We start from the raw sequence: 14691 nt of genomic DNA, 5'->3' as shown, positions 1-14691 counted from the left end.
AACACCAAAAGAAAGGGAACCAAGTCTGTCAGTTGTTCCAAAGGGTTTGATTCCTACTGTTCTGCACGTTGGTCATGATTCCCCAATGGCAGGCCACATGGGTGTCTGTCGTACCCAGGCAAGGATCCAACAAGAGTTCTACTGGCCTGGTTTGAGTAAAGTTGTGAAGCTTTACTGCAAGATGTCTGCGATGCCTGCCAGAAAACAATCCCCATGGGAAGGAACACTTGTGTTCCATTGGGTTCAGTACTGATTGTACATGAACCCTTCACGAAAGCAAGTGTGGACCTTGTTGGACCTATTTCCCCTTCCTCTGCAGGAAGCCATTGTTACATCCTAGTCTAGGTTGCCTATGCCACTCCCTAAAATGATGCCATTACCCTCAAGAACATAAATGCAGCCACTGTTGCAGAAGCATTGTGGAACAAGAATGGGCATCCCAAAGAAAGTGATCACAGACCAAGGAGCTCAGTTCATGTTAGAAACGATGACAGAGGTATATAAACTACTCTCCATCCATTGGGAAATGACGTTTCCCTACCATGGCCAGACCAATGGTCTCGTTGAGCGGTTTAATGGGACCTTGAATCAGATGTTATGTAGCTTGTGCTGAGAGAAACCAAGAGAATGGGATCCCTTCATCCCTGCTGTTCTCTTTGCATAACGGGAGGTTCCACAGGAGAGCATGCGTTTCTCACCACTCCAGCTGCTCTAACGGAGGACAGTGAAAGGACCCCTCTCAATCCTGAAACAACTGTGGACTGTGGAGGAGGAGCTCAATCCCGTGGTGAAGAAAGAGTGCAGCTATGTGACAGATCTGTGAAACAGAGTTGCCAATACATGCGAGCCGCTTCCAAGTACAAACAACCGACGCAGCAAAGAACGCTGGTTTGACCCTGGAGATGAAACACTCCTGCTGCTTCCCAGAAAGAAGAACAAGCTGCAACTCGAATGACAGGGGCCATTCAAGATCTTGGAACGCGGTGGGGACTGGGATAATGGGATCAAGATTAAAGGGAAGGTAGAACTCTCCCCTTATCTGATTGACGTCCAACGCAAGGAAGCACAAGTGCTTTGTAGTGAGTTCAGCAACATACTCACTGACCAACTTCTATGATGTCACACAGGATCCTGCAAATTGACTTTGACGTATGATACTCCTGTGAGAGTGAAACAATACCCGATTCCCCACACACAGTCTGATCTCATAAAGGAAGAAGTATAAGCTAGGCTCTCAACGGGAGTCACTGAGAGAGCGCAATCTCTGTACATGGCGTCCATACTGTTAGTGCAGAAGAAAGATAACAAGATGTGTTTCTGCATTGATTTCCGACGCCTCAACAAAGTACTGCAGTTTGATTCAGAACCTATGCCCCATGTGGAACAGATCTTTGCTCAGCTGAGTGGAGCGCACTTCTTCTTGAAGCTGGATTTGGCCAATGGATACTGGCAAATCCTGATGGAAGAGAAAGATAAACCCAAAACAGCCTTTACAACACCTGAAAGCCAGCTTCAATGGACAGTCATGCCATTTGGATTGAAAACTGCTGGGGCTAATTATAGCAGGGTGATAAGACAGGTTCTGAGCCCTCTGCAACTCAATGAAGCTCATAGTACACCAACCTGGGATAGCCACAAGGACATACTTCACAGGATTTTCACCAGGCTGCATGAAGTAGTTAGCAGTGCGTCCAACGAAGTGTCAACTGGGGCAAAAGAAAGATCTACTTTTCAGGAACATCACCTGGAGAACGGAAATGTGCGCCCTGAGGAAGATATAGTCAAGAAGACAGTGTCAGCGAGTCCACCAACCTCCAAGAAGAAAATGAGATCATACCAGCCACCGTGGTGAAGTGGTTAGCGTCACAGACTGACGGCTGGGAGGACGCGGGTTCGAATCCCAGCGGAGATGGGTTTTTCGGCCCAAGGTCATCTCCTACCCAGAGCTGAGTGTGCTATGGGCTAAAATGGGGAGACTGGGACCACAGTCGAGTGTCATCCACTTCATGGATGCGTCTTTGGGTGTGTTGCTCTGATTACCTGACCAACACTGCAAGTATGTGTGGCTCTCAGGCCTGGTTAATGCCAGGATATCATTATGACAGGAAGCGTAGAGTACGGACTTGTCACGCAGTCCCAAACCAAAATGGACCTCCTTAGCAGCATCATCATCGTCATTGTGATCCTCCACCTCCTTCATCATCATCAATATAAACAAAACAGTCTCAAAGTCTGTGGCCTTTCATGCCCTGCTCTCATGGTGACCTCAGTTTTGATACCCCTCCACTCCCGTGCTTGGAGCGAGTCCTGTCAATGTCTTCAGTGTCCGCAGATTCATGGGGGGCTGTTGTTTGGGGGATGTCGTGGCGGTCTCCACTCCGGGAGGAACGCTCACTCAGTCTGGCTCAGCAACTATGCCATTATTGTCGTCAGCAGGGGGCTTAGTAGGTGGTGTACTAAGTTCGTTAAATCAGAACAGGCACCACTGAACACCACAGAAGTGACTCAGCAGCAGTGCAGGGTCTCCTGTGGTGTGTGGCCTCCTGGCGACCTAACATCAATGGTTCCCTGCAGACTGCCGACGCTGTAACTGTGACGGACAAACCCAGGTATGGCCGTGTATGGGGGGATCTAAATGAGCGGCGTGGGAGTAATGCCTCTGAAACGGTGCAGATGATGGGGCAGCAAAAAAAAAAAAAAAAAAAAAAAGAAACTGAGATCATTCTTAGGGCTAGCATGGCACTACTGCATTTCATACCAAGTTTCACTGACATTGCTCTTCCCCTTACCAATCAGACAAAAGGGAAACAGCCAGCCAAAGTTCAATGGGATGAGTCATGCCAGCGATCATTTATGGCCTTGAAGAAAGCTCTCAAAACCAAACCAGTTCTCTTGCTTGCTGACCCAACAGTACCTTTTATTCTCTGTACTGACACATCAGTGACAGATATTGGTGCCAGTTTGCTACAAGACCAGAGACACAGACTTCAAACCGTTGCTTATGCCAGTAGGAAATTGTCCAAAGCAGAGATGCGGTACCATACTATTGAGCAAAAGTGCTTGGCTGTGGTCTGGGGAATCTGCCGATTCTATCCATACTTGTATTGGTGCCAGTTCACCCTCCAGTGCAACCATCACCCCTTCCAGAATATTGACCGCATTAGACCAATCAGTTGCCATCTAATGGAACTTCAGAGCTACACGTTCATGTTCCAGCACATTGAGGGGTGCTCCAACCTGGAAGCAGAAAATGTTTCTAGTTCCTTGTCTGGAACAATTGACATTTACATACAGCTCAGGTCTACAAAGATGGGGTCTTCTCTACACATTTTCCAAACTTTCTCCCAACACTCATGACCAGGTTAGGTACACAAAAGACAACACTCGCCGTTTGGAACCGGGTCTCCTCTGATGAAACTATCATAAACTTCCGTTGGACATTGAAGGTAACCTGAAGGCAATGGTTGACCGCTGAAGAAAATAAATATGTTAAATAAATAAATAAATAAAAGGATAATTGTAGAAGAGGTCACTAGTGATGGGCCATGAGTGTGAGTGTATGGGGTGGATGGAATACAAAATGCAGAGGCAAAGCCCATCAACTAATTTTTTTTACAATGTCCATCCTTCAATACATCAACAGATATACAATGATAATTCACATATACATGTATGCAATGCAATCAGCGCACACATACCAAAGTAAAATACATTATGAATGGAAACCCTACAGCGATGATAAAATAATAGACAAGCATAATTCCCTTTTCTTGGTTGTTGCTGCTGTTGTTGTTCTTTTAAGTGCAGAGAACAGAAAGGCTCCTGGGACTAAAATCAATTCTTTTTTTTTTATAGATTGGGACAGAGCAGCATTAGGGCATTTTTTCGGTTAGGGAGAGACGTTCTTTCTGTCAAGATAGTTAGGCCCTTCTTTTGGACGCCACCATTTATTGTGTAAGATTGTGTTTATACTTGTTTAATGCACCAGTGTGAGTGTGTAAATAAATGTTATGAACAGGAGTTTGTATTATGCTCCATGTTTGTTGATACATATACTTACCATGTCAAACTGATGCAAACTAGGCCTATTGGTTGGCTCTGCTTGGCCAAATTTTGCACGGCTAACAGTGAAAAGACGACCCGTCTCGCCCGGTCAGCTCTCAGCCAATCAAACGCCTCTAAAAGCTATAAGCGCTGAATCATTCCGTGGCCATCAAAGAAAATGCCCCATGAGAACCATGGCAGAGATGCGGGGACGGACAGGCGGGCATTGAGTTTGACATGGTAAGTATATGTATCACCAAACATGGAGTATAATACAAACTCCTCCTTTTGGTGTCATATACTGTACCATGCCAAACTGATGCAGAATTTGAAGCAAATGGAGGAGGGCAACGCCTACTGGTTCACATGGGGAGCCCTTGTAACCGAGACGGCAGTGTTAGCCAAGACAAAGGAAATCCCCTTGGAACCGTCAGCCTTGGTCATACGGAAATCCCTGAGGTAGAAGTTGATGAAGGGATTCTGAGACCGCCAGAGGGCTGCCTCCAAGACATGCTGCAGTGGCACTGAGTGTTGGAAAGCAGCCGAAGTAACTATGGCCCACACTTCGTGAGTTCTGGGATTAAGACAGCTGATATCCCTGTGAGAATGAGAGTAGGCTCTACGAATGACTTGGGAAACCCAGCGGGAAATGGTGCCTGCAGCAATGTCTTTCTTGTAATTCTCATTGAGGAAGATGAGAAAACGCCTCTGAGAAGAACGCCTATGGCGAGACCTATCCCAATAGTATTTGAGACACCGAACAGGGCAGAGATGCCTATCCTCATCATCTTGGGCAAGAATATCAGACAAAGGTCTGACCCTCAGAGAGGGGGAAGGGACCTTGGGGTCTTGGTTCTCAGCCAGGAACTCTGGAAGGAAACGAAGAGTGATGGAACCATCTCTGTGGAAGGCCAGATCTTGTGGCATTCCACTAAGACCTTGAATCTCGCTTCTACAACGGCCGGTGGCCAGCAACAGAAGGAAAGTGGTCTTGAGGGTGAGTAAGTCGAAAGGAATAGTCCCCTATGGCTCGAAGGGTTGTTTTCGAATGAAATCCAGCACCAGGAACAAGTCCCACAGGGGCACTCTTCTGGGGTTTCTAGCTTCCTTCAGAGAGGCGCTCCCTAGCCACCTCTCTGAGCAGGAAATCCGCTTCAAAGGCGGGACCACCTAGCTGTTTGATTGTGGTACAGATGGCAGACCTGTACCCTCGCACAGAACTAGCAGGCAGGTTGAGAACCGAGGAGCAGTGAGCCAGAAAGTTGGCCAGCTGCATGCTCGTAGGGTTAGTAGGGGGAACGTCCTGAGCCATACACCACCGCAACCATTTCTTCCAGCGAAAGTCATACAAAGTCTCAGTTCCTTCCCTCCTTGCTTTGGTGACTATGGAGAGGAGGTCAGAGGAGGCACCCCCCTGGGTAAGCGCCGCCGACACAGAGGCCGACCGAGGGGTCAAAGATTTCAATGGTGATGCTGACAGTTCCAACCGCACAGCAGCTATGCGTGCAGGTGGAGCAGTTGAGGATTGGAATGAGGAATCCCCGAATGAGGCTGCCTCAGCAGATGAGGTTTGGTTTTGAGTTTCTGGGGTGGAACATGTGTCAGGGACTGAATGTCCGGATACCAGGGCTGGGCTGGCCATTTTGGTGCAATGAGAATCAGCTGCGGGCGTTCCAATCTGGCTTTCCGTATCACCTTGGACAGAATTGGAAAGGGAAAAAACGCTTAGGCAATCAGACTGCTGCAGTGTAAAGAGAGAGCATCCACTGCCCACGCTTCTGGGTCGGTGACTGGACAGACATAAGTGGGAAGTCTGTTGTTGAACTTTGTGGCAAAGAGGTCCACCATCAGCCGAAACCACCATTCCCACACCCCCTAAAGGGTGTCCTTGTCCAGGGTCCACTCTGTGTGGATGACACTCTTGGACCTGCTGAGAGCATCTGCCAAGATGTTGGTTTTTCCTGCTATGTGTCTCGCTGAAAGTGCAATGCCCTTGCTGTGGCATCAATGGAGGACAGCCTCGGTCCGCAGGGAGAGGTCTGCCGAGTGCGCTCTCCCCCCCCCCCCCCCCCCCCCCCCAACCCCCCTTTGTTCACGTAACATGCGACCGTCGTATTGTCCGTGAACAAGCGGATGGTCTTGCCAGTGGCCTACCCCATGAAATGCAGGAGAGCCCTGTGAAGTGCCTCAAGTTCCAGAACATTGATGTGGCATAGGCACTCCTCCAGGGACCAAGTCCCTGCTGCATGGAGTGAGTCCATGTGGGCTCCCCAGACCAGGAAGGAGGCATCTGTGAAGAGTGCCACCTGAAGAGCAGGTGGGGCTATGGCACCCCGTGTCCGAAGAGGGGTGGTAAGCCACTCTGATGTCACTTTGAGGAACCACTCACTCAGACATATCTGGCTATTCCATGGTTGAGTGCTCTGGGACCACCGTAGCCTCAGTACCCTCTGAAGAGGGTGCTTGAGAACCCTGCCTGGCTACAGAAAATTCCGAAACACAGAAGATCAACTAGCCCTCCTTGTCCAGGACATCGAAAACTCTTTTCAGGAGAAGAAGAAGACACTGGCCGTGTTTTTTGACCTGTCGAGAGCGTTTGACAAAGTGTGGAAGGCGGACCTCATCCTGAAACTTCTCCAAGCAGGCGTACGTAGCAAGATGTACATGTGGATCCAACACTACCTCTTCGGCAGGACCACGAGGGTCAAACTAGACGGCTTCCACAGCAGAAAGGTCAAGCTATGTGAGGGTGTCCCCCAGGGAGGAGTGCTTTCCCCAACATTGTTTCTGTTGTATATCAACGACATCAGAGACAACATCACGAAGCACGTCTCCAACAGTCTGCATGCAGACGACCTGGCAGTATGGACATCCGCTGAACACACCAGCATGGCCTCCTACTGGCTTCAGGAAGTTGTCAGCAATATCGCTACATGGACAGATGACTGGGGTCTTGAGCTCAACACCACAAAAACCAACGCAACACTTTTCTCTCTCTCCACCGCCAACAAGCAAGTCAAGCTGAAGCTCCAGGGACAGGTCTTGCCCCAGACGAATATACCAACATTCCTTGGTGTCAAGTTGGACACCCGCCTGACCTGGAGGCCCCAGACTGAGAAGACGGAGAGGAGAGGCATCTGCAAGCTAGCCCTGCTGAAGAAGCTGGCCGGGACGACTTGGGGAGCAGACAGCAGGCTTCTCGCCAGGGTCTACATGGGAGCGGTCAGACCCACCATGGAGTACGCCTCAACCTCGTGGGGCACAGCCTCCAAGACCAACAAGAGCCAGCTCGACAAAGTCCAAAATATGGGACTACGCCTCATACTTGGAGCCATGAGGTCCACACCGATCCATGACATGGAGAAAACTGCTAACGTTGAGCCCCTGGAGAGAAGACGCGACCTGAAAGTCCTGATGCAGGGAGAGAAGCTCAGAAGACTGCCCTCACACCACCTATACCACAGACTGGAGCAGCCCACCAAGAACTGTCTCAAACGTCAGAGCCTCAACCACCAGTATAAAGCACTCAGAGCACAGCACAGCGATGTTCTGGTGGCAAAAGGGGAGTCTTGCACTGTCCTTGCCTTGCCTGACTGGAGGCTTGACCAAGAGATAGAGGCCACCATCAGCCTCAGAGTTCCTGGCATCACCACCAAAGACCAGCAACCAGCTATTCTCAAGATCCTGACTCTGGCCATGATAGAGGAGTCCTACCCAGCCAGCTCCTGGACCCATGTATACACGGACGGATCAGTGGAGGAAGCCACAAACAACGGAGGCAGTGGTGTCTAAGTCGATTTCCCGATGGAGAGCACCGCAGCATCGTACTCCCTGGAGGAAAGCTCTGTTCCAATTTCAGAGCTGAAGTCCCGGCCATCAAAACAGCAGCAGAATTCCTCTCCTCCTGTGGAAAGCCCCTTGGCAGCATCTCCATCTTCACTGACTCCATGTCCACACTCCAGGCCCTTGACTCCCCTGATCCTGGTCCACTGATCCAGTCCCTTAAGGCCTCCCTCACAACCCTTACCCAAACAGCCCCAACGACCCTCCAGTGGGTGCCTGCACATGTAGGCCTCCCAGGCAACGAGCGTGCAGACCACCTTGCTAAGGAAGGAAGCCAGCTCACACAGCCTGCCATTCCTGCCACGTATGAGGAAGCAAAAACTCTCCTCCTCCGCAGATTCCGAAGAGGCTGGGTCACCCTGAACGGAGGCTACAAGGCACACCAAGATCCCATCAGGACACTGGAGAGAAGACACCAGACTACCATCTACCGCCTTCGCACAGGACACTGCGGCCTCCGAGCACACCTTAACTCTTTCATTCCTAGTTTTCTATGAACCATTACTTCCCCTTGTTCCTAGATTCCTTTTACGCATGTGTACCCTTCATTCCTGGATTTAGAGAAGAGAAAGAAAGTATGAAGCAGGGTACTTATTTCGGAGACTTATGGCAACGCGGTTCATAACAGTATACTAAGATTGTTATATACCGTTGTGTACAGAATTGATGTGAGAAGGTGTCTGTGACCGTGTTGACTCTATACGGTGACATCTCTGGTGACACTCAGGTGTAAAACAGGTGAGTTTAGGGTAAAACACAACGCATGCAAGTACGTACCATACGCAGGACAGTGTTTTGCTTGCACAGTGTTCACATCATGCAGGTACTCACCGAGTATGCCTCACATGTATCCCAGTGCCACACTGCTGGTCATATCCACAGAAAACTGTCACAATTGTCACTGCAGTTGTCCCAACCACATCATTGATTTGAAGTTTGTTTGCTGTCTAGAAGAGGATGTCTTTCACTACACAAGCAGCTGATGAGCCAGAATAAGAGCATTATTTACACAGTTATATGCACATACACTATTCACAAACAAAACGTTCTCTATATACATGTGTCATTGTCACAATCACCATGTCACATGTCACACAAAGGTGACACGCGTGTGGTACACCTTGAAGCAGTCGCGCTGGTTGCTGCATAAATACACACCACACTTTTCACATTTGATTGTTGTCTTGCATTTTTTGAATGGGTTGTTGGCATAGCTGACACCAGGGTGTGTGTGGTTGTATTTGTTGTGTCGTGCTGTGCACACCACACAGGTGTGGTTGTCACCTTCTCCGCGAACAGGCCAGTGATCTGTGCGGTCAAGACGGGGGTCTGCTGCACTGGTTTCCGTTCTGGGTCGGCCAGGATGGGATTTTTCGACAAAATAATTGCCGATCAGTTGGTGGGCCAGGTCCAGCTTGAAGGAGAGCAGGTCTCGCTTGCTTTGTCCCTGAGGTCTGTGGTCTGTCACCTCCCCCTCAATGACAAAAGCGTTGTATATTGCTGTCTCCATCAGCTTTGTTTCAACCCGTCGATACCACTTCATGGACTTTTTTGACTTGTTTTGACGGGTGTTCTGGTCCAGTCTGTCCACACCATTCATGTTGACGGCGTAGGCAGCCACTGACGGGGGGCAAGGAAACTCAGCGACGGTCCCGTCTTTCTGGCGTCGTCTGGCAGTGGCACCTGAGTTGTCATGAGGTGGGTGTGCTGTGGAAAGGTAGTACACCATTCTGTTATCTTTCCATGATGTTGCTATCATGTCACCACACTGTCGCCATTCAGAAGTGCCACGGGGAATCCGACGTATTTCTGCCTTGGTCTTGACCAGATCACTTGGGTAGCCAAGACGGTTGGGTCGCATTGTGCCGCACAGGTACGTCCCCTTGCCCAACAGGTACTTTGCCAGCACAGGTGAGGTGTAAAAATTGTCTGTGAAGACAACGTGACCAAAGTCTTGAATTGGTTTGGTCAGACCAATCACAACACGAGCACTGAGCCCCATCAGTTTGTTCACTTGTTGTCCGTGTTTTCCTGTATACACCTCCATATTGTAGCAGTACGCTGTCTTGGCGTCAGCAAGTACCCACAGCTTGATACCAAACTTCACAGGTTTGTCCCTCATATACTGTTTGAAGCCTAAACGGCCCTTGAATGGTACCATCGCTTCATCAACTGTCACATTTTGGTAAGGAACAAACTCATTTCTGAAACTGTCCCTGACTTTGTCCAGAATGAAACGAAGTTTGTGGAGTTTGTCACTTCGATCAACAGGTGAAGTAGGATCCACAAAATACACGTATCTCCGAATCTGAAAGAATCGGTCACGACTCATCACACTGCCAAACGGAGTACGGAGAAGAAAGTTTTTTGCACTTGTGCTCCAATAGTGTGTGTCTCTGTCAAGTCGCATAATGTCCTTCATTATCAGCAGCCCGTAATATACCTTCATTTCTTCCAGTGTAATGGGTTTCCACTCACCTTTGTTTTTTTCTGGCTCCTCAGTCTGTTTCTTTGTGGCATTGTTGTTCGTGAAGTTGACAATAGGACGAAACACTTCATCAGAATAAAACAGCTGAAAGTAATCCAGTGCTGTCATCGATGTATCCAGCACGCGAACAGGTCCTGATCGGCGATTGAACGACGTTCTGGTGCTAGGGTCAGGTGCAACGTAATTACCGCTCACCCACTCAAACCGTGGCCGCGTGTAAAACAAAGGCAGGGTTTCATCATCCAGCTCCTCTCCACTTTCGTCACCCGCTATTTGTGCTTCTATTGCAGCAGCTAACTGTGCTCTCTCCTCTTCATTTAGTTGCAACAGATCGAAATCATCATCTGGTAAAGCATTGTAAAATTCATCATCAGAAAACTGGTCTGAATCCGAATTTTCTACACCTTCCATCTTCCGTGTTCGTGTGTTCACTCAGAAATGCCACGTCTGCAGTTGCACACTGGCAGGAATGAAGCAGTGGCCACTTTCCCACGGCCCAGGGAGGGAGAGGGGGGTGTCTGGCATCCATTCCATTCATAAACACTGCCCCACAAGTGCCCCGGTCAAGGATAGATGACGCGCGCTGATGACGCGACTCGCGCGAAGTTCAAAGCGCTTACCGCGAGAACCGATTTTCCGGGCGGCAGGAAGGAAAGGAGGAATTTTCTGCTGCACGGTTTACCGGCCTCCAGGAATGAAGGGTATGATTCTAGCAAACCGGAAAACCGTGCTGCCGGAATGAAAGAGTTAAGAGGATTGGAGTGGCAGCCACATCCCTATGTGATTGCAGCCAGGCTGACCAGACCCCATCCCATATTCTCCAAGACTGCCCCCTGTATGAGAAGATGCGGCAACAGTCCTGGCCTGGGGGTGCTGACCTCAACACCAAGCTCTGGGGGACGGCAGCCGATCTTCACCGGACGTCCGAGTTTGTGGCATCCCTCGGACTTCGACCCTGACTGCGTAGCTGTCGAATGCAAAGAAGAAGAAGAAGAAAAAGAGAACCCTGCCCAGGGGAATGAGAGGTGCCATGGACTCCATCATGCCCAGGAGGGAAGAAAGTGTCCGCACTGTTGCTTGGGAAGAACGGCGCAAGTGGCTGAGGAGGCCTGCCAGACGGTCCCAGTGATCTGGCGTCGGAGAGACTATCATGGACCGCGTGTTGAATCTCATCCCTAAGAAGTCAAAGGACTGACTTGAGGACAGATCGCATTTCTCCTGGTTCGTGAGGAATCCCAGTTGGGAGCAAAGGTCTATAAGTCTGGCAGTATGACTCTGGCACAGGGCCTGCAACTGGGCCAGAATATGCCAGTTGTCCAGGTACACATAGAGACGAATGGATTCCGACCAGACAATGGACACCCATTCCCGCATCACCTTGGTAAACAGGAAAGGGGCAAGGGACAGACCAAATGGGAGGGCCGAGAACTGGAACACCTTGTCCCTCAACATGAACCCCAGGTACCAACAGGACGCCGGATGGATGAGGATATGAAAATAAGCATCTTTCAGATCAACAGAGGTAGCCCAATCACCCTGTTGAATGGTCTCCTGAATCTGTGCCTGTGTCCAACTTGAATTTGATTTGGGGGAGGAATCTGTTGAGGGTCTAAAGCAGCCTCAGCACCCCAAACCGCACACCCCTGAGTTCAGCTCTGGGGCAGCATGTTGCGGCAGGCAAAAAAAAAAAAAAGGAAAGAAGGGGGATGAGGGGGGAACCCAACTAGCCTAACCTGGTATCTGGACAGGCTTATCCGGTAAACGTAGCAACCACCAGGTCAAGACATGGACCGGCACAACCCTATTCTTCATTTACCACGGGGCTAGTTGGGGAGGGGGGTCTAAGCTGGAACTTTGTTGAGCTCCCTCTTGAATGATACCATGGAGGGAGCCTCTACTGCTGTTGCAGGTAGGAAGTTCCATGCAGGAATGGTTGATGGGAAGAAACTGAACTTGTATGGGTCAGAGAAGGTACCGAGGTGTGCAAACTTGTGTTGGTGATTTGATCTTGTTTTGGTGGATCCTTTCTTGAGAAATTTGTCTGGAGGGATGTCCACAGTGCCATATACGATCTTGTCCATGAAAGTTAGCCTCTGCCTGTTTTGTTGTGATTCAAGGGGTTCCCATCCTAGTTCTTGCAGCATGGATGTTACGCTGCTGGTCTAACCATAGTCATTGTATACATAACATCTGCTCTTCTTTGCACCATTTCAATCTTTTCCTTTTGGCCAACTTTGTACAGGCTCAAAACTGATGAGCAATACTCCAGGTGTGGGCGTACAAGGGTTAGGTAAGCATTGGTTTTGGTGGTTTTGTTGGACGTCTTCAGTTTTCTTTTCAGAAAGCCTACCATGCTCTTGGCCTTGTTGGTGACTCTTGTTACATGATCTTTCCAGTTGAGGTCACTCTTATGTCGATGCCATATTTCGAGCTGTCAACATGGTCGAGCGTTTGTCCTTTTAGTTTGTAGTTGAAGTTGATGGGGTTTCTTGATGTTGAACAGGTGAGGACATTACATTTTTCAGGGTGAAATTCCATCCCCCAATGCTGCTCCCATCGGACAGCGTGTTAACTCTCTCCGGACGAAGGAATGCGTGAGCATTCCTACATAAAATGTATTCGGTTTCAGACGACGGAATGGAATAGCATTTTCAAGAAATAAAAATCCATCACGCGCTGTACATGTGATATTGTGATCAGCCAAGCAGAGTGCGCTATTCTGGGTCACTCCACAATCGAATGGTATGATTGGCCAGCCTGCCATGTGTGGCCGGTCTTGCACACACTCTGACAAAGTCACCGACGGGTTGTCTGCTCGCGTTCCAGCCTGTTAGCAAAGCGGGCTCTTCTCAAATGTTGTGGAGCGAACAAGACAGCGATGGCAATGTTTTAGTGTTGCCAAAGTACTTGAAATGCTACAAACTGAAGGGTCGGACATTGAAGAGGTGGATGATGAAGAAGAAAGTGAATCTAATGCAGAAAGCGAGCATAGGTATGGTGATTCGGGGTGAAAAATTGGCATTATTTTCTACATATGGCAAAACTGTAAAAATAAGATGAGAAATTTGATTTTTTTTTTTATGTAATAGCTCAACCTGTAATAAACCAGTTCTGAAAGTTTCATTTTCTTACTCTGTATTTTGTATTTTTTGTAATTTTTTTCCAAACCCTTACAAGTGGGCCGTCTGTGGGGAAAAGCAAGGGAAAAAACTTGTCGTCCCAAGTGAGTTAAGGTCTCGTTGGAGCATCTTGCCGTCTTGGACAGTCTTTATGGTGGAGTAGACTATACAGTCATCAATGAACAATCTGATGTTGGCCTTGATGTTCTGAGGCAGGTCGTTGATGAAAATAAGAAATAGGATGGGTCCTAGAACTGTCCCTTGTGGGACTCCGCTGATGACAGGTACTGGCTCAGATTTTTCACCGTTAACTAAGACGATCCTGGTGCGATCGGAAAGAAAGGCCTTGATCCTGTCCAACGTTGATCCTCATACACCATAATGGTCAAGCTTACGGAGGAGGCGTAAATTTGTGAAGGAGATGTGGAACATGCTAGTTACAACCCCTCCCTCTCAGTCGCTCGATGTAGGGTCCCTCCTGTTGATGACAGTGCATCAGAGAAGGGAAGAACGGGAAGAGATGAAAAAAGAAGAAAGGAAAGAAAGCGTTAGGCTAGAAGAGTTAGCCTTGGAGAGCGAAAGGCTGAGCAAGAGAGAGAAGAAAGAGAGAACCCTAGATGACAGGAGTTAGCAGTGATAAGAGAGGCTGAGGAGAGATGGGAAAACAGACTACAGGAGATAGCTGCAATGACAGCAATCGAAGTGAAGAAAGAAGCTGAAAGGAGAGAAGAGAAAGCTGTTCTATTCCAGAATATTCAAGCATTTTCTCCGAAGACACAGGATATTGCCAGATGTCCAATTGTAGCTCTCCCTCTCTGCACCTTCTGGAAGGGACAAACTGAGCTGTGCCAAGGGCTTATTCCCCGGAATAGGTCTTGGGTACGTAACAATCAAAAGACATTAATTACATTTGGACAATATATACATATGTATACTATATGATACGTATTTGGATGAATGTTACTATGAAATGAAACACGTCAAAAAGAATGACATGAACTAAATAAACTGTTGAAATTATGTATTATCTACAGAGATAAAACACATCATGCTGTTTAATAGTGGTTCCAATACATATGAGTACCCATCATTTAAAACTGGAAATGAGTCAACCCAGTACAAAGATATGGTGATTTTTTTTTTTAAAGGAATATTCATCACTTTGAAACTAACCTGCACATACTGAATATATTACAA

At 48.5% G+C, this 14691-nt stretch overlaps 1 protein-coding gene across 1 annotated transcript in view; it reads right to left on the bottom strand.

Annotated features, from left to right (window-relative positions):
• LOC143282026 (tyrosine-protein phosphatase non-receptor type 9-like) overlaps window positions 1-14691 on the bottom strand; it is a 113786-nt gene that overhangs the window by 89951 nt on the left and 9144 nt on the right. Inside the window, exon 2 of the mRNA XM_076587452.1 lies at window positions 8719-8866. The gene's annotated coding sequence lies outside the window, so the exon portion shown is untranslated. The remainder of the gene's footprint in view (window positions 1-8718; window positions 8867-14691) is intronic.

This window comes from Babylonia areolata, chromosome 5 (assembly GCF_041734735.1).
Source record: "Babylonia areolata isolate BAREFJ2019XMU chromosome 5, ASM4173473v1, whole genome shotgun sequence".
Lineage (NCBI taxonomy): Eukaryota > Metazoa > Mollusca > Gastropoda > Neogastropoda > Buccinidae > Babylonia > Babylonia areolata.
The sequence above is the reverse complement of the archived record's forward strand: the minus strand, read 5'-3'. Positions and strand labels throughout refer to the sequence as shown.